The 20944-nt window shown below is 37.7% G+C and overlaps 1 long non-coding RNA gene across 1 annotated transcript; it reads left to right on the top strand.

Annotated features, from left to right (window-relative positions):
* The first annotated feature begins 6126 nt into the window (after nt 1-6126).
* On the top strand, nt 6127-15002 carry LOC127517270 (uncharacterized). The gene is made up of 3 exons (XR_007931231.1): nt 6127-7023; nt 7471-7539; nt 14854-15002. It is a non-coding gene; the product is annotated as an uncharacterized LOC127517270 (long non-coding RNA).
* The last annotated feature ends 5942 nt before the right edge of the window (nt 15003-20944 follow it).

The following is a 20944-nucleotide window of genomic DNA, read 5'->3' on the forward strand; positions in this document are numbered from 1 at the left end:
AACACGTGACCACCTACTTGAAATTATACATTTCTATGGCAACACTAACAACGCAAAAATGAATCTCCAGTTGGAACGCTCATAAAATTCCAAGTTTACAATTGTAATTACGAGTTCTATGAGGACATGAACGTCAGAATTTCGTGATTACAGCAATTACAATCGTGAACTCCCATTTGTGTTGATTAATGTGGACCTATAATGCCCCTTTACCTGATTTAATATAAGTCTCAGGTGTCCCCAGAATGTGTCTGAAGTTTCAGCTCAAAATACCCCACAGATCATTTATTATAGCTTGTCAAATTTGCCCCTATTTGGGTTTGAGCAAAAACACACCATTTTGTGTGTGTGTCCCTTTAAATGCAAATGAGCTGCTGCTCCCGGCCCACTTTCTAGAAGAGGGCGGAGCTTTAACAGCTCGCGCTTCGTTTGTTCAACAACAACAAAGCTGGAGAATCTCACGCAGCCAAAATGACGAATGTCAGTAACGGTGTTCAGTCTTACATTGTTCAAACCAGAGTCGGACACTGATGGAGAGACTCAGGAAGAAGTTAACTTATAAAATACATCTGGACATTTCTGAATGGTTAGTGGATAAATTTATGTAGTTGCTGTGGAGTTGAATCATCTCATCGACTAGCATGTGCCGTCATGTTAATCTTTTGTGCAAATCCAGCGTTGAATTGATCCTCGTTTGTGAAGCAGTCCAGCGTAAAATGACGGCATGGTAACAACACTCTTCTACAACAACTCTTCCTCTTCTCTAAAGCAGCCCAACATGGCCTCGCCTCCTTTGTTGCGTGTTCTCAGGGGCAGGGTTTATGTAAATTTTAGGGTTAGTGATGTCATTAACCTGGGAAGAAGCTCGTTGTAGTCCCTACCAGCCGTTTGTTGTAGTCCTTAAAAAGCGAATTCTTTAAAAGAAAATATCTTCCTTTGCATTGAACTTTGAGCGTTGCAACTTTGCAGATGTTGTTAGTGCTCTAAACAGCAACATTACACACTAAGTAAAGCTAAAAAAGAGAAATCATAATCAACCACCCCTTTAAAGATTACAAGGGCACATGAATAAAAAAAAAAAAAGACAGATAAATCAATAATAAATACTGCAATTTTCCATTAAAAAAATAGGATTTGTCAATTTCAGTGGTGACTTTAGCAGCCTCCTGAAGCAGCCACAAGGTCTGATGGTGGAAAGACTTGATAATCACAAATAAAACTTTGTCTATGAAAAGTTCAACCATCAAGGATGTAACTGCTTTTAAAATGCGGCATTCTCTCCTTGACAGATCCCTACACACTGATGTCTGTCACCTTCACGTCGAGCACGTCACCGGGCTCGAGTATGACGAAACAAAGGCCGCCACAAATAGCAAAGCCCCCGCACTCGCCACACATTTAATTACCACTGACAACTGTATAGCGGATTTGTAATTGGAGATTTTTTTTTTTTTTTTTTTTCCAGTGTAATAGGCTCTCGCTTGCTCTCTCTCTCCTGCCCTTACTACTCCAGTGCTCTAATTGTAATCTTTCCATCAGAGGAAAAGAACGCAGCGGGGTGCCTTTGCTTCTCTTGATGATATCTCCGATTGTTCATTTAAATTCAAATTTGGCCAGAAAAAGGGTAATTAGTTGTATTAATAACCCGAAATGACTCGCTTGGTCGGGAGATGAGATGGCTTTTGTTTAGGTGAGATCGGGTGGATATCGGCAGCCCGCTGTGTAAGATGGAGGCCTTATTGGTGAAACAGGCTAGTGATATGAATAAACTTTGATTATACAACACAAGGTCATCGCCCCCATCTAAACACATTTGGCAATCCTGTGGCCGTGTTATTGTCATTTATCTGTTTGTAAACAATGGTTCTTGGGCGTTTGCTGATTTGATTGTGCATGCTGGATTTGGGAATGGGTTTTGTCTGATGCAACTGTGTTACATATTGATGTCAGATTGTTGCATGAAGATCTAAACAGCCTGAGGGCCAAGCCCAGATGGCACTGAAATCACAGATCATCAGTCCAGTGAGGCTCACACATGACTACACACACACACTGTTCAGTTAGGGTTTTTTTTTTTTATGTTAGGCTTGCTTTATTCACATGGTTTGTGATTCACATGCAGCTAGAACAGCAGAATGGACTTTAATATAGGCTACATTGTGTATATAATACCCATTATATTACATATTTATATATGGTGCAATGACAAATAAGGATGTCTGATATGATAAAAAGGAAAAATGTTTTCTTGAAAAACCTACCATATACGCCATTTGACCTATAGGAAAATGTGTTTCTAGTCCATGTTAACAAATGAAACCTTATTGTAAAGTGTTATTGTGTGTGCTTTACAATAAGGTTTCATTTGTTAACATTAGTTAACATGAACTAAGAATGAGCAATACTACTACAGCACTTATTAATCTTAATGTTATTCTCAACATTTACTATATTTCTAAGATCAAAAGTTGTAGCTATTTGTTAGCATTAATGCTATATGAACTGACATGAACATTTTTATTTGCTAACATCAACAAAGATTAATAAACGCTGTAAAATGTATTGCTAATTGTTAGTTAATGCATTAACTAGTGTAACAAATGAGACCTATTGTGGTGTTACCATATGTAGACAGTCGTGAGGGTCTATGAGGGATCATCTCTTTTTGCTCACATGAAAACAAGTAATCTTTTAAAATAATATGCTAACATTTGTTTTTCATCACTTTCAGGCTTTAAATTATCATTTTCCCCATCTTTCTTACAATCTCCTGACAGTTACACCACCTAGACTTTTTTAACTATAGGACCAGCCTGCTTAAGAAATTGAGGAAGTGTATTCAAGTCATTTATGGTTTTTAGTGTGTTTTTTAATTATTTAATAGATCCGGGGAAAATGAGCATCACAACCCATATAAGGTAGGGTTATATTATGTACGTTATTTTTTTTACTTGTGTAACAGCTTTAATTAGTATATAAATGGAGAATTATCATCAATTTAAACTTGTTTTATTTTAAATTTATATAATGTTATTTCCACCTCATAATATGAACGTGTAATTAACCAGTGTTGCCTACTAATATGAAGCTGCGCTGGGTTGTTCTGAATTAAAGTGAAATGCGATTGATAGAATTATGTCGGTAACTAGTAATGGGTTTGATTGGGTGTTGTACTCGCAGTGACCGCCAGATGGCAGCCGCGCCATTTGCCACCAGCGCTTCTGATGTCGCCGAAACAAAGAACACATTCAGATACTGTAGCAAAAATACGCACCATTTTGTGAAACCTGTCTTTAAAATACATCAGTTATACAAAGTAATACTAAAAAATAATTACAAATAGAACGTCTGCAAGATTGTACATGTTCAGATATAAACACCTAATAATCGGAAAATGTAATTAACCGAAGTTGTTGTTGTTATTATGTAGGCCTACTGTATGATTCTGTTCTCATTAGCTAGGACTAAAAATTCTCAAATGTTTAAAAAATAAGATATTTGAGATTATATTTTAAAGTTACACATTTTACACAATTTATTCTAAAGTTTAGAATTTATTTCATAATGTTTTTTTATTTACACATATGAGTTACCTTATTAGTAACTCTATTTCTTAAGAAAATAATTCACAACTGCTTTTGAAATTCATCAAAAAATGAGGGGAGAAAAGGAAGGAACTGTGTACTTTTGGGAAATACTGTAGGTTATGCTTTAGGCCTCTGGATACCTTCATGTGAGCTAAAAGAAGATATCTATAAAAAAAATTATGTTGCTCAAATAAGTATAACAATTAACTGTATAAGCATTTTCCTGAAATGATAAACTGAAATTCACAACTCTTTCTTTGCTCTTGTGTTGTCTAAGTGATTTATGGAAATGAGTTTACCGTCAGCCTATTAACTAACTGCTAATTTAGATGCAACATTAACCAATGCACATTGATAACCGACATCATGGCATTCTCATAATCTCAGCCGGTTATAATTCAGTCAACCAGATTACACAACACATTTCTGCTGATACCACTGGTACATTTATTGCATGAGTGAGGCGTCCCCACAGGTATTGTAATGTAATGAAAAAGTCACTGACTTTTACCTCCCCATAAGCATGCTTGCATAAATTCATTTTCACTGTCTGTCCACACACAATAAAAGTTCTAACACAACCGCAGCATTATAGAAGCATTAGAAGATGAGAAAAAAAATCCCTACACAGGCGAGAACAAACAAAACAAGGCAGCAGCATGTCAATTAAATTAAAGGGGGAAGCTAAATGAACAAAACGTCAAACGCACATATTAAAGCTAAATGAAATAGCCCCGAGGAGCCTGCGAGACGTGAAGATTAGAGCTCAGGAGGATCTGCAGAGATGTAAATAATGAAACCCAGCTCAACCTGCACACACTGGGATTGCAACATGGACACAGGAGACGTTCAGCATCCAAACCAAAAAACAGGCTCTTCAATTCCAAACATGTTGTTCAACTAGAAATGAGTTAAGCTGGCTGCCTAAATTGTGTTAGTGAAAAGCATGACCGGCACACCAGGACTGTACTGTGCATTAAAAACCTGAGGATGTGAGTCGTTTATGCAGCTTTCTGCAGTAGATAAGCTTATTATACGATATGGCTTATGGAAGATTAATAACATCAACATAAAATATGTGGCATTTTAAAGATCTTGTAAGAATATTAGGTGTTTCAGCTCCTAAGGACTGTCTTGTATAGGCCTAGTACAGTATGAATTGCTTATGTCTTGTTTTGTTGTAAAAGAGAACATTTTCTTTAAAGTTAACTTGCCGTTCGCAATTTATTTTTTACATAATGTGACATATTTAAGAGGAACAAGGATCTCGGGGAAAAAAAATGTAGGGTGGGACTTGATTTTATCCATGTGGTTCTCAAGATAATATTTTAAGGCCCTTCTGTCTAAGGTGATATGAACCTCTGTTACTTCTGTTGTAATGAAAATAAACAAACTAAAATATACAATAAGTTTTTTAAGCATTTTAATTATGATTGTTAATATAACTAAATGTAAAGATTTGAAGATTTATTTCTGGAAGTTGGCTAAGGTTGAGAACCACAGTTTTATCCATCAGTAAATGATTTAAATCGATTTTAACAGGGTGAATTGAGACAGACCTGAATACATATTTGCTGAAATAAGGCCTAAATATCTTTTTTGTCTATTATCCAATAGCCTGCATGGCCTAAGTGATATCAGCGGGAATGGAAAGTCATTTCAGAGTAAAAACAAGTTATTACACTGCTTATTTTTGTTGTTTTCCAGTACAAATATATAAACATTCTTAAATCAAGATACATTTACTTGAGAAGCAAGATGACATAAGTCTTGTTTAATGAAAAATGAATCAAAATTAACGTACTTTATGGTCAAAAAATAAACTTGTTTTCCCTTTAAATTAAGGTTGTTTCTCTGACCCCATTGGCAGATTTCTTTGTCATTTATCAGAAAACAAGACTTAATATCTCAAGTAATTTTGCTTCTCAAGTAAATGTATCTTGATTTAATGTTTAGACGTTTGTACTGGAAAACAAGACAAACATACTGAGGAAGAAAATTTTTTTTTTTCTCAGTGTAGATTTTAAATAAAGGTTAACACTTTATTTTACAGTGTCCTCCTTGTTACACGTTATATACTTTAGTAATAACTATAAATAATGCATAATTACATGTAACTAACCCTAAATCAAACCTCAATCCTAACCCTAACACTATAGTAAGTACATGTAGTTAATTATTATTACTCATTACTTAAATGTATAATTACACGGTAACACGGACACCGTAAAATAAAGTGTAACCAAATAGGCTAAAGGTAAACTGTTTACTTTGGAAAAAAACATGTACTGATAAATAGTTCACAACAACACCAGGAATGTGCATTTTGAAAGTAAATTAGGTCAGTTTTGATGCCAAAAAATATTTACCCACACATCCTTCTAAACTTCTTTGGAACACAAAAGAAGATATTTTGAGAAATATCTGATTGTTTTTTGTCTATGGAAACTCATAGGGGTCCAGTGTTCTTTTGGACCCTGCTGACAAAAAACAATTATTTGAAATATCTAATTTTGTATTTCGAAGGAAGAAAGTAGTCATAGGTTTGGAACGACATGAGGATAAATAGCAGAATTGTCTTATTTGAGGAGGTGAACTTTCCCTTTAAGATCACTTTATGTGAGAGTTCACCTCAGCCTATAGAATGCTCATCTCAGATGTTGATATATTTTATCTCAGACGTCTCTAAAGTCCACCAGCACGATCAATCAGACATGCATCATCTGTAGCCAATGGCTCCCTCCGAGTGAGAGCGATCCGGCCTAAGTATGTATGCTTGACGCCTGCTTTGCTGATTTCTGTCAGCGTTAATATGAGTAATGAGCTCTGAGCTGTGCCACTGATGTGCCTGAGGAAACTAAATCGACGGGTACACAGTTTTCGTCCCTACACCGGTATCAGATAGAGCCTCCGTAGCTTCTTCTGCACTGATGTGACTGGTCTCAGTCATGCTGCCTCGTCCCTCAAGCAACAGGTGACAGAAGTTACAAGCAAATGTGTCTCCGGCCACAGCGTCCCTCCTTTGAGGACCTGACCCAGGGCAGGCTGTCTGGCGACGTGCCCGATGGAAAAGTGAGCTGTCTCGGCTCCCGACATGCAGTGAGCAGAGGATGTCAAGTCACGTCTTCATCAGAGAAGAGTTTAATCCATGTTTGAGGAAATAAAACAGTTGTTGACATGGTTGAAGAGATCTGATCTCAGAGCAGACCTTCAGAGCAGAGACATATCCACAGTAGAAAGCTTCTGTATATTTCTTATTGCGGTAGAAAGCATTGTATAACATTTGTTTCAGTACTAAAAATTAATGGAAAATTAATCTTATTGTATAACTTTTATTATTTTTATTTATTCCAAGAATAATTTAGTTTAGACCTCTCTTTTGCTCTATAGTTAAGGATGGAACGGCGCCAGAGAGCAGGCTACTAACAAATGAAAGGTAAATGTTTTAAAATGTTTTCAGAACAGCATTTATTTGAAATTTTGTAAATGTCTGCTGTCAATTTTGATCAATTTAATACATTCTTGCTGAATAGAAGTATTTATTTATTTAAAAAAAATCTTACTGACCCAAACTTTTGAACAGTAGTGTATATTGTCCTTATGACAATGGGACTTTTCAGTTGTTTTACCAGCATGTTTGTTATGAGCACCGCATTCTGTAATATATAAAGAGATTATCTTTCTTACAATTAATTATAAAGTTACCAGCCAACTGTATTTATTTATTTTGCTCCCCAAACTCGTGGGTGTTATTAAAGCTGTGCTACAGGGTAAAATATATTCAACATTTAAAACATCACAAAACAACAACATGGTCATATTCCTTACATTTATATTTTATGTAACAAACCTAAGAGCAAATTGTTTTGTTGATGTGTTTCAGACCGCTGCTATCCTGAAACTTAGTTTGAATTACATCCTGCAACTTATGTGTGTCATCAAATCCTGCCAGGTGAGAGTTCCTGTTCCCCATCTCTCCTTTTTTTAGATGGCCTAGTTCTTTTTCCTCCCTCCATTTCTCTCTTCTTCTCCCCTGGTTGCCTGGAGTATGCCCTGCAGGTATTTAACACAGGCCTGACTTTTCTGCTGCGCAATGCTGTTTTACAGGGCACAGGCATTAAACAGGGCTGGTCCTGGCTTCCCTGCCCTGCTTGTCAGCCCAGCAGGCTAACAAAGGTGAATTTGCTCTGTATTAAAGAGGCTCTTGTAGAAAAAGTGCTGTGTGATAGCGGCACCGCAATACTTTGTCCAGTGTCCCGCTGACCATTTATGCCCCGGCACTTATTCTTATAGCTGCTAAACTAAACCAGGTAATATATACACTCTTAAAAGTCTTTTCATTGGCATCCATGGTTCCATGAAGAACCTTTAACAACCATGGAACATTTACATTCCACAGTAGTGAAAAAAGGTTCCTTAGATCTATAAAATGTTCTTCACACGAAAGGTGCGGTCACATTTACCTTTGTTCAGTGAAGTCTTGTGAGCGAAATCCAGTCATTTCAGTAGGAATTCATGTGATTGGGAGTTTCTCGTAAGAGCAAAAAAAGTCAATCGCCACGCAGATTGCGCTCATGTTCAAGTTGGTCACTCGAATTAGCCTGTTTTACCAACAGAAAGCGACTTGGTTTGAAAATGACAACTATGTGAGCTGTGCTTTAAGGGATTGCTTTATATATGACCAGTGCTGGCAAAATGAGTCGCAAAGAGCAAATTTTCAAAAATGAGTTAGTTATTATCACATTCTCTATTAAAAACCTTCAAAATGATATATGATTTGTTGGAATCCGACAAAAAATGACTGAGCTACACCAGTTTGAAGTCAATAGAGTCTGCAAAGTCAATTTCTAGCAAAATCGAGTTAACGTTTTCTTGAAGGTTCCAAAACAAAATCACCAGCAACCAAACCTTAAAATCCCTGGTAATACCACCAAATTTGGCACAAACCAAGTCAAAACCCATGTCTAAAGGAAAAAATATATATATATTCAACTTTTTTCCATTATTCCATAATTGTTTGATTAACATTAATGAAACAGACAGCCTATATATTAAGACCTACTGTACCACACATAGCCTATCTAATATAATGTTACACATCAGATGTTTTTCCCAGCAGTTAACCAAACGTTCACTTAAGACATAACAGATAATGACAGATTTTTTAAAATACTGTAATTCTGTGTAAATGTGTATATCGGGATTGCGCGCTGTCTGAGGAGAATTTGTGTGTGCGCTTTGGATCTGTCAGTCAGTGTGAGTAAGATCATTTTGTTTACATCAGCATGAGTTTGAAAATCCCATTTCACTGGTTCAGACTCATGCCATCGAGAGTTCTCTATGAATATTCATAAAGTTGGAATGCTGCGCTTTAAAACGATACCAAACTTGTGCTGAGGGGAAGCGCCAGTCGTCCAGAAGCGAGCAGAGAAAAACAGCATTTTTCATGGTCAAAGGAAAGGTACTCCTTGCAGAAAACGTACAAATAAAGATACTTTTAAATGTTTAATTGCTATTTGGAGCATTGGGATCGCTAGACGAAAGCTTAATGAACAAATTTTTGCGAAAACCTCAATTTTGACCAAAATCGACATTTTTGACTTGTTTTGCCTGTAGCTCGAAATTAGCCAGTGCGCATTCCGACTCATTTTGCCAGCACAGGTCACATATGATGAACAGATTTAATTTAGGCTTTTCATCAACGCAAACATCAGTTGTGCTGAACGGAATCTCAATCATGCTTGCTTGACGTGCGAAAACCAATGAGATTCATTCTCGTGTGTTACGCAGCACGTTTGAGCTTCCGCAAGAACCAATGAGGTTTGTTCTCGCACATCAAGTAGGTACGGTTGCGCTTGTGTTTATGTTCACTGATCAGTGTTTATATGTGAATAATTTTTTAATTTTTGAGTGAACTAACCCTTTAATACATCTCTACGCTACTGACAATGGACCCTTTTTTGATTGTGTGACCACACCTTAAGAAAGCTGGTCACTGAAAGATTCTTTGGTGAACCAAAAATGGTACCCCCATTTGGAACCTTTATTTTTTTAAAGGGAACCCCTGGTATTAAGACTTTTATGGCTTAATATAATGTAAAAGATGTCTCTTACTGAAATATGTAGTAGAAAACCCATGAAATTTGGACAATGGGGGGCGCACAGTGCGTTCTATGTCGATGACGTCAAAATGGTTGCACTTGGTGAGCTACTGACACTGTCCTATTGCTATTTTTACCGCAGCACAACTTGGAATATAATATACAATGCCATATTGTGCAGCTTTTGTTTGTAATTTCCAGTCAAAGGGCAACAAGAGAAGCGATGCAAGTTTTCACTGCTTTACTAACGACAAGAAGAGGAGAAAAGAATGAGAAGAATGTGGACGAATAAAACTTCCTAAAGGTCCGCGTGTTTGTTCTCTTCACTTTAGCCCTGATGATTTTGAGGCTTTTAGTAGACCACAGCTGAAATAGCTTACAGTTGCCGATGGATATTTAGTGTATGCCTTAACCAAATGTTATGGGCAGACTCATGGGCGATTGAGACAGACTGCCTCAAAGCTTGTGTGTGCCGTGATGCACGGGGTATCTGTGATCGCATAAAACAGTAGCATCTTCTCAGCATGTTTAACTGTGTGTAACGCATTCAGGTGACATATCAGACGATTTTTACACGTCAGTCATACAACAGTATCTTGAATAGCCAAAGAAACGTCTTTGTCTTCTATGTTTTCATCCTCACTAATTTTGCGCTCTAGCTCAAACTGAAAAGGCTGATCGGATTTTAAAAGGAACCCCGCGGATATAAAGACTTGCATGCTTTACTAGATTACCTTTGCATCAAAACATACAGATGAAAAGTATCAAAGGCATCAGGGGTAAAGTGAAGAGAACAAAGACGCAGTTAGGAAGTTTTATTCGTCCACATTCTTCACAACTTCCCATTCTTTTCTCCTCTTATCGCTAATAAAGCAGTAAAGACTTGCATCGCTTCTCTTGTGGCTCATCGACTGGAAATTACAAACAAAAGCTGCACAATATGGCATCGTATATTATATTCCGAGTTGTGTTGCGGTAAAAATAGCAACAGGGTAGTGTCAGTAGCTCACTGAGTGCAACCATTTGACATCATCGACATAGAACGCACTGTGCGCCTAAACAAAATGGCGCCCCCCATTGTCCAAATATGTCATGGATTTTTTAAAATCCAATTTATGGGTTTTCTACTACATATTTCAGTAAGAGACATCATTTACGTTATATTAAGCCACACAAGTCTTAATACCAGGGGTTCTCTTTAAGAGTGTAGCATTTTATTCCAAAACCATGGGTGGGATATCACAGAGGATTCTTTTCCACGTCATGATGGACATTTCATTCGCAAACGTCCGTGCGCGTAAACGCGGCTAAGCGCGTTGCAGATTACATGTCATTTCAGGAGACACTGCACTAAGATTAATACACTATGCTTGTCAACCTGTTTAGCAGGGAGGCCATTTAAATCGAATATTGTCATGGATATAGAAAAATACCATTCCACAGAAGCCCAATGAGGTAATTTGATTAGGCTTCTAAAATGGGAAATCTAACATGAACTAGCTCACAACTCATACAAATCTGATTTAAAAAGACATTAATAGAGAGGCCTAATGGGAAAAATGCCAATTAAGCATTGATTGCCCTGAAATGAATGTGCTCAGTGTTATAGAAGAGATGTGTGTGGATGTTTGTACGTGTATGTTCCCAAAGCAACCGACCTGAGTGTGTGACCTCAGCCCTATATGACACAGAAGCCTCCACAGGCGTCTCTCTCTCTCTCTCTCTCTGTCACACAGCTATGGCCGCTCGCCCATGGAGGGTATGACAGCGCTATATATTAATTGAGGGTTTTCAGAAATAATAATAATAACAATAAAAAATACCTCTCCACCATATCTCTCCCACTCCATCTGGCCCCCCGCTGTCAGACTACATTAAGAGGTGCATGCAGAGAAAGAGCGAATGAGAGAGAGGGGGGGCATTGGAAGAGACGAGACGCCATCTCATCTCTCCTGAAGGCAGCAACAATTTCGCTCCATTGTAACAAGGTGCAGCCTAAACTGATAAATTGCAGATTAAATGACGGCCACACTTCACTTGCTCTCTCCCATCACACGTACACACACGCGCGCACACGATGCCCTCCTTAATTTCACACGTTTCTGCTATTCGCTACCTTCTTGGCCTGTCAATTCTGCCTAATAGCAAGAGGCACTAAAACACCGGGGCCTGACAGACTCAGATCAAGAATGATGAACATCTCTTAGCAGTGAGAGACGCGTCTCCTCAGTCCTGACTTCACAGGATGGCTGAAACTTCTTATGCAGGAATCTGCCGTGATCTTCCTGGAGAAGAGCTCCAGCTGACAGTGCAGACGATGGCCATCTCGAAGTTATTACAACATTTTTTCTTTTGTCAAATCAACTTAGTTAATTAATTTGGTTCAGATAAAATAATATTTTGAGTTTCTGTTGATTAAACCAATCGCCTTCATTGTATTAACTCAAATTTTTAATTTCAACGAACTTAAAATTTTAAGGCAACCAGGTAACTTTATTTTAAACCAACAATTCTTTTTTACAGTGTAGAGAATGTCCGACAAATATTGATATTATTTTGGTGGCTGTATTATAACAAAATTGTATTTTATGGAGCAGAAGGCATTATTTAGGACAAGGGTTTACGAACTTTTTAATGCCAAGGGCTCAAACTGTAATACCCTATAATATGAAAGCAGCTACATTATTATATATAAAATGGTATTTATTAATGTTTTCAGTTAACTTTTAATTTAATATTTTTCCTTTTAAGTATACAGCAGTTTGTTTTAGTAATTTATTTATTTTTTATTTATTTATTTATTTATTTTTTAATTTAGCTTTAATTTATTTTATTTTAGTTTTAGGCTAATTTTAGGCCAATCTTAGAATTGTTGCCTTAGTAGATTACAAACTTACAAAATAAGTTTTTTTCACCTAACATTTTGATCTTAATTTATTTCATATCCATTTCAATTAGTTTTTGTTTACAATAATAACACTGATACACATGCACACTTATACTTTATATATTATTATTATATTCGTGTTTTCACATTTTGAATCCCCTATCACTCTCATGGAGCCCAGATTGAAAATGTCTAATTTAGAGAAACTTCATTCCCTAATTTTAATTCTAATGAACAGAATCTTCCTTGAGGATAAAAACAATAGCAGTAAGTCTATATGCTGTGTGCATTTTCATCTAGAACATGTCATTTTTACAATTGCTTATCAACAACAAATCACAGAAATGTTCTTTGTTGGGTGTTAGAATGACATTCAGCAAATGTTTTTGCACCATTTGTCAGTTAGAATTTTTGTTTTTCAAAGGTGAAGTGCAGTGATGGGAATAACGGCGTTATAAATAAACGGTGTTACTTTTTTCAGTAACGAGTAATCAAACGAATTACTTTTCCCCCGTTACAACGCCGTTACCGTTACTGACAAAACAATGCGCCGTTACTATAATTGAGCTCACTGAAGTGGTTTTCATCCGAGTAGGCTCTCTCTCAGACATAGGACCTGCAAAGATTTTTCTGTGTGTTGGGGTGGAACACAGGCTAACTGATGATGATTGGTGTGTGAGTAGAGATGATAGACCTGCAAAGCGTTTTGTTGTAAAGAAATAGTACAGGTTAGTCATACACAAATATAATTTTAAACTGATAATAATGTACGATGATCTGTGTGTGTGTGTGTGTGTGTCAGAGCATGCAAGCGGAGCGCGAGCTCAAACCAGAATACCCTTTGTGACATGCTGGATCGAAAATATGTGAAATAAGTTTTTTCTAGTCGACTAGTAGTTGTTCATTTAATCCATTAGTTGACTAATCACATTTATGTTAATTTGATTTCTTAAATACTTAAATAATACTTTATTTTTAGACTTATATTCAGGGCTTGACATTAACTTTTTTGCTCTATAGCCAATCGTGGCTAGTGGTTTTTCCAAAGTTACTAGCCACTCAGCATTTTCACTGGCCACAATTTTGCTGTTGGGAAATTACATTTTATATGATTAAAGTTGACTTTGACATGCTTAAATTACTTGATTTTGAGTCATTTTACTTGATTCAGAAGATTTAAAACCCAATTCAAACCCATTTCAAACTTTCAAATGAAGATTGACCACCCAAATCAAGACTAGGCCTACATTGTATATCAGCTGGTATGTACAGGTGGGCAATATGAGCATAATATGATACATTTTATAAGTTAGTTTTGTTATGCTATATAAAAAGAACAAAGAAGCAAATTAGCAAATTACAAATACAATAGTAAATTAAAAAAAAAATTCAGATACAGTAGGTTTAACATGTAGAGAGATAGATTTAACAGATTTATTTAACATCTTTTGTTGTTTGATTAACATTAATGGCAGACAGGTAGCCTATTTAATTGGGTTGCTGAATGCATGGACGTAATATACTGACACATATCCAGTTTTCACCCACCTGTTTACGTCCACTTAAGCCATAACCGACTGTATTCATGCGAGATACTCCACACGACGGGCATTTTGACATCTGTGTGCGCGTGTATTTGACCATTCAGGCGCAAGGAGAACTGATCGCGCGTGCGACAGAGAGAGAGAGAGAGCGCTTCCGTTGTGTGTCATTCAGTGCGATTCCGCCTATCCTGCCTTCATTAACAGCAAGTTAATCGATAAAGAATTGTAATTGAAGTGTAATTTTGTGATACGACGAACTTGGCTACCTTTGATTAGGCAGTAGGCTGAAATTATATTCAACCCGCCAAAGTGGCTAGTGGGAGTGGCTGTCTTACCTGCCACAGCTGAAATCCACCTGCATTTGGCGGGTTGGCGGGTGTTAATGTCAAGCCCTGCTTATATTTAATATTGGGGGCATCCAAGTTAATTGACATATTTGATTTATTTTTTTTTTTTTAAGTAACACAGTAGTTACTTTCCCTGGTAATTAGTTACTTTTATAATGATGTAAGTCAGTTACTAACTCAGTTACTATTTGTGAGAAGTAACTAGCAACTATAACTAATTACTAAGTAACGTGTCCAACACTGGTGAAGTGTATAATTTTTGGATGTTAAAATACTTTTTCCTAACCCAGCGTTGTATGCAGAGTCATAGTAAGCCAAATAAGTTTTGTAATTATTTGAACACTGTGTCTCTGTTATGTATTCAAAACATTATTCTGTTTGTTTCAGCATCCCGACCAGCCCAGCACGACAACAGTGGCTCAACCAATGGCGTTTGTTTGGGGCGGGGCTATCTGTTTGACTGACCAATGGCAAATAGGGTGAGTGTTGTGAATGGGGTGAGGAAACCTATTTGAAAACATTATTTTTTTATGCTAGTTCTGCACACTTCACATTTATGATGTTAATTGGGTGTCCATTTGATGCTTAATTGGCTTGACACTTTATTTTAGGCTATGAATTTTTGGAGACCAGTTCATCACATTATCAGTGTTACCGTTCCTTCAGCATTTTCTGTTTTAGTCGAAAGAGTTCCCAAACAGGCCTATGTGTAAACTTCCCACATAGGCCTCAAAATATTCCTCCATTTTGCAAAAATCGTATCTAAACTAATGGAAGAAAGACACAATTCTCATTTCCACAAGTCTGTCCCAGCCCCCGCCCCATAGCTAGAAAAAAGCGCAGGAAGACATGAAACAGGGTCATTAAAAACCAAAACAGTGAGTAGATGCTTGTCTTCCACGGGTAGATTTGTATTGTATATTCTAATTTTACTGCCTAAATTAGAGAAATAAGCATTCCCATGTAAATTTATTCATGGTGAAGGAGAGGGAGTCTTAGGGGGGTGCAGTAAGTTCTGCCAGATAATGCATAATTTCAGAGCTGAGACCCTCATTTCTGCATCAAGCCCCTGCCGTAGCGCCTGGTCATTAAATGCTAAAATAATGGCAACCTCGCAGCTTCCTCAGCCTAATTGCCTCCTTCTCTAGCACTGCATTCTCAAGACAATAATGATGTAGTGTGCCTGTAGCACCAGCCTTTCTATTAATAAGATTGTATTTCTAAGTGTGCTGGATGACGCCAACGTCTTTAGAGTTCAATGTGGTGTGTGTGTGTGAACAAGAAGTGACTGCCGTTTTCATGTTTACTGCACGATGCTTTAGCACATATTCTGCCCAACGTTCTTATACCATGTGTGTATATATATATATATATATATATATACACACATAGCGGTGTAGGATTTCATCGCTGATCGGCTTGATGCAGGAGGGCAATCAAAGAAGAAAAATTCTCATTAATAAAGCACTATGTTCGCTTGTTTGCGCTGGTTGGGTTGCGGTGGTGGATCAAGACTAAGCGTGTGGCATTTTAATGAAATTCACCCCCACTTTTTTAATTGGCGGGGTTTAAGGAGAGTGGCGTGTGCATTTGAAAGCGAGATCAATACGTTTGAGTTATTTTCGTGGATGAGCAGTTTTTCTCTTTCCTCCAAGTGTGGTTGTAATGAAGCTTTTTCTCAGCCTTTTAGCTTACAGGCTAATGCGATTAGCAGAGTCCACATTCCAAACAAACATACTCACCTTTTACCATCAAAAGTGCACATTAGAGCTTAGAAATCCCTTCCTGGCTTCTCTCTGGAAGGCTCTTTAATAATGTTGGTTTGGTTGATTATCTGAAGACTGAAGTTCTACATCAAAGTCAGTTCCTCGGTTTGTGCTTTTGAACGTACGCACAAGCATGTACTGTATAAACATTCTGCTTGTGACGGCCATAATGGCTCAGGAGTTAAGAGTCAAAGCTCTTCCCCTCGCACTTGGACTCAGAGGAGTCTTTCCACAGGGCACTTAAGGCTTTATCTGGCCGTTGAGGGGAACCTCAAGTGGTTTTGACGGCATTGACTACCTTAAGCACCCTCTCAGCGCTCACTCTCTCTGAAACATTTAGCCCCTGCTCATCTTCTCGCATCCTTAAAAGCTGAAATTAATGACAGGAGCTCAGCCGCTCATTTATAATTGCTTCATTATACGGCCGTGTTCTCCTGACAATAATGGTGTTTGTGGTGTATTTCTAATTATGTGGCATTTTTTGCGCTCGTTATCAAGGACTTCAGGTTTCCTCTAATTGCACAGAAAATAATGACTGCCTCTGCCTTAGCCTCGTCTGCTGCTCGCTAGACGTGTCTCTCTTGGATTGCATCACAAACAGTCTCTCCGTGTCGCTAGAGTCTCGTCAGGGTGGCCACAAATGCCCAAACATCACTCCTGGTTGGCCTCAGCTGTCTTCTTTGGCCCTTGGGTTCACAGCAGGGACTTTCAAGAAAGATTCTGGGGGATTTTACCAAAGGGATTTATTGTTTGTGTTTATTGTAGTGTCTTTTTATAAATTGGCAAAAGGTGAAATTGGGACATGACCCAGGTTGGATCCCAACAAGCCAACAGCTCTTATGTCACATATGTATATCAATCAATCTATAGGGGCTTTTGCACCAGAGGAACCTTTTCATAGTTCCTAGAACTATTGGCAGAAGTACCTGGATTTTGAACTCCTTTTGGGGGAACTAATTTTGAACTCCTTTTGGGGGAACTAAATGAGCTCCTACTTCAGAGTAGGGTCTAAAACAGCACTATAGGAACTACCACGTAAGTGTATAGGGGCTTTCGCACCGAATAGTTCTAGGAATTCAGTTCTAGGAACTAGCCACTAGGATAGTTCCCTGAGAACTAATTTCTCCCCTGGGCCGTGTTCCCGGTTGCATTCGCACCGCCAATAGGAACTATGAAGCGGCCGACAGCGGCGTCTTTAAGCGCGGCATTTACAAACACACACAAAAAAAAACGGTGAATGGAGGATGCCGTGATCAGAGTTGTGTTTGTTGTGTGTCGTGGGTTTCGTGATAATGGAGATGGAATGTAAACGCATAATTTACGCGAATGAAAGAGCAAAAGTGGGGCTAAGAGATGAAATCTCCTATGACAACTTTCAGTATTGCATATCATCGAGGCTGAGAAAAAAACACAACCCTGCAGACAACAGGTAAATTCCTCTATCACTGTTTTCCATTTACGTCTGAAACAAATAATAGAACACCAGGAGCATTAGAGTCAGTTTTATTCCTCCGTTTAAAGAAAGACGAAAGCAAGTCTAACTATTTCTCTCTTTTTTTACATGGCTTTTTAAAAATGCTGGGTGCCGGTGTTTGACATGCGTTTGATTAATCAACTTACATCCATGATAGTTCCTATAGTGCTGGTTTAGACCCTACTCTGAAGTAGGAGCTAATTTAGTTCCCCCAAAAGGAGTTCCTAGAACTGAAATCGTTCGTAGTTCTTGCGGTTTGAACATGGCAAACATGGAAAACAATGACAGATGGACCTCTCGAGTTAAGGAAAATATCCAACGCAACTTTGAAGGGACCAAGCGAAACATGATTGTGTATTTCTGCTCAGCTAGTGACATTGGACATCAACCACACAGTAAACGCTAATACTTTTTCATATACTGTCTTCTTTTTTTGTATAATAACGTATTAGACAGGCTGTTAAACAAATCCTAAACTAATAAAAGCGCCATGTGCTCAGGCTCTGGCGTTCCCAGCGCCGTCAAAATAAAGGTCCGCCGTGGCGTCAAAATAAAAGTCACAACAACAAACTATGTCACTTAGTTCCTACTGGTGGGGCGAATGCAACCAGGAAAACGGCTCTAAGGGAACTATGTTCCTGGTGGCTAGTTCCTGGTGCGAAAGCCCCTTCTATCTATCTATCTATCTATCTATCTATCTATCTATCTATCTGTCTATCTGTATGTCTGTCTGTCGTATATTATTGCATATAATTAAAATGATAGAGTAATAGTATACAGTAATAACATGTATAATTGGGTTTAATCAGTCAAATTTTTACATTTTAGATTACATTTGTGTGAATAGTTTTTTTTTTTTTTTAGCCATCAAAGTATGTATAAGCGCATGCTCCGAGGAAAGTGACATTCTGCATGCGACACTTTAGCGCAAACATCGCTCTGCCCAGCAGGGTAAGAATATTTGGAACTAAATGAAAACAAACAAACACAAAAATCATAATTATATCCAATAAGGCCCCTGAGGAGATAATCTCGCCACCCGACGTGTACGAGTGATGACATTTGATGATGCATCCTGCTTAATAATCTGTTGCAGTGATGATGATAGCATCACCAATAAAGTCTTCTTTAGATAGAAGCTTAATTCAACTGCAGGAGATTAAAAACCTGCGCTTAACGCCCACTGCGCTCAGCTGTTCCTTCTCTCCGTGTTACATCGACGGATATGGATAATGCCATTATAATAATTAAAGTGTGTCATGAGCTGAACAAGCCTCGCTGTTTGGAGTGGTGTGTAATGGTGACCACCACTGATACTTCCATTTGGGAAAGAAATCCATTTACGTCTGAAACAAATAATAAAACACCAGGAGCATTAGAGTCAGTTTTATTCCTCCGTTTAAAGAAAGACGAAAGCAAGTCTAACTATTTCTCTCTTTTTCTTGCTTCCCCTCTCTCTCTCCTCTTTTTTTGGATTCTGCTGTTGCAGCATCTACCTCCACCACAGTAGGAGCCCTCAGAGGCGGACTTAATTAGTTGCTAAGAGAAAGCCGGCTCTAGCGTGGAGCCGCTAGTTCTGTACAGATCCAAGTTCTACTGTGAACTTTGCTAATTATCAGGTAGTCTGTAATTTTCCCCTCTCCCATGTGGCCCCTGACAAAGAGCTGCAAGAATAGAGGGAACAATTAGATGAAAATGATGCATAGACGTTGAGAGGGGGGTGAAAAGCGAATGGATATATTTCATTTTCCACTCTGAATGTGCTCGGCTGCTCGGCGAGTGCTCATTGTTTTAAAGTCATGAATGAAATCTGATGGAGACATTGTAATGCAGTGAATGTACATCTGATGGCAGAATGGCTCATTGTGCCAATGACGCAATGCTGAAATTTATTTTAGCATTTAGCATGTAATATATTTAGAGATTATTCTATAGTAGATGATGCAATTAAAGGGATAGTTCACCCCAAAATGAAAATTATACCATGATTTACTCACCCTCAAGCCATCCTAGGTGTATATGACTATCTTCTTTAAGATGAACACAATCAGAGATATATTTAAAAATATCCTTAGTCCTCCAAGGTTTGTAATGGCAGTGAATGGAAAAAAAAATTAATCCATGCGACTCCAGTGGGTTAATAAAGGCCTTCTGAAGAGAAGCGATGTGTTTTTGTAAGAAAAATATCCATATTTAAAACTTTATAAATTCAAATAACTAGCTTCCGGCGGACGACCGTACGTGGAATGCGCAAGTCGGTTTGCGGCAGAAGGGTATCCTTTGGCCTGACGCACAACGTAATGACGAACGCGGAGGCGCAGAGGAGAGATCAGAACAAATCACCGGTCACAGATTATAAGTCTAAAACAATCATTTTTAAAGAGAAATTTCAGAGGATTACTCATTTGGCGCTAGTTAACTTGCACAGTATGTGCATGGTCGTTCCCTGGAAGCTAGTTATTTGTTTTAAATATGGATATTTTTCTTACAAAAACGCATCGCTTCGCTTCAGAGGCCTTTATTAACCCCCTGGAGTCATATGGATTATTTTTTTTATGGATGGATGCATTATTTTTGACTTCAAAACATGCCCCCCCCCATTCACAACCATTATAAACCTTGGGGGACTAAGGATATTTTTAAATATAACTCTGATTGTATTCGTCTGAAAGAAGATCATATACCCCTAGGATGGCCTGAGGGTGAGTAAATCATGGGATAATTTTCATTTTTGGGTAAACTATCCCTTTAAGGTTTCATTCTATTTTTTTTTTTTTTTTCACTCAGATGCCTATAATAATAAGCCACTGTCCTTGAAAAGCAAGATTGCATACCCTTATGAACAAGAAGTAGACTTTAGCATACTTTTAAAAAGAAAACTTATTACGGAAATAGTATATGTTAAAAGTATATTCTAAAGTGTGATTTGAATGTAATGTTTTTGGACACTTAATTACATTGTCATGTATAGTAATTGCAAGTAACATGCATTATAGTTTAAATTTATGTAAAATGCAGTTAGTTGAACTTTATGTGTGCTTTTTTGACCCACTTCAGTACATCTTTATATGTAATTTCATAATTAGTTCTATTGTCTTTGAAATATGGTTAAAGTGTATACTGCCCAATGCTCTGACAAGCATTTATGGTAAACTAAAATATACTTTAATGTCATTTCTATTGAAACTGTAGCCTATGCCATGTATTTAAATATATTTTTTAATACTAGTGGTGGAAA

The sequence above is a fragment of the Ctenopharyngodon idella genome, chromosome 8 (assembly GCF_019924925.1).
Source record: "Ctenopharyngodon idella isolate HZGC_01 chromosome 8, HZGC01, whole genome shotgun sequence".
Classification (NCBI taxonomy): domain Eukaryota; kingdom Metazoa; phylum Chordata; class Actinopteri; order Cypriniformes; family Xenocyprididae; genus Ctenopharyngodon; species Ctenopharyngodon idella.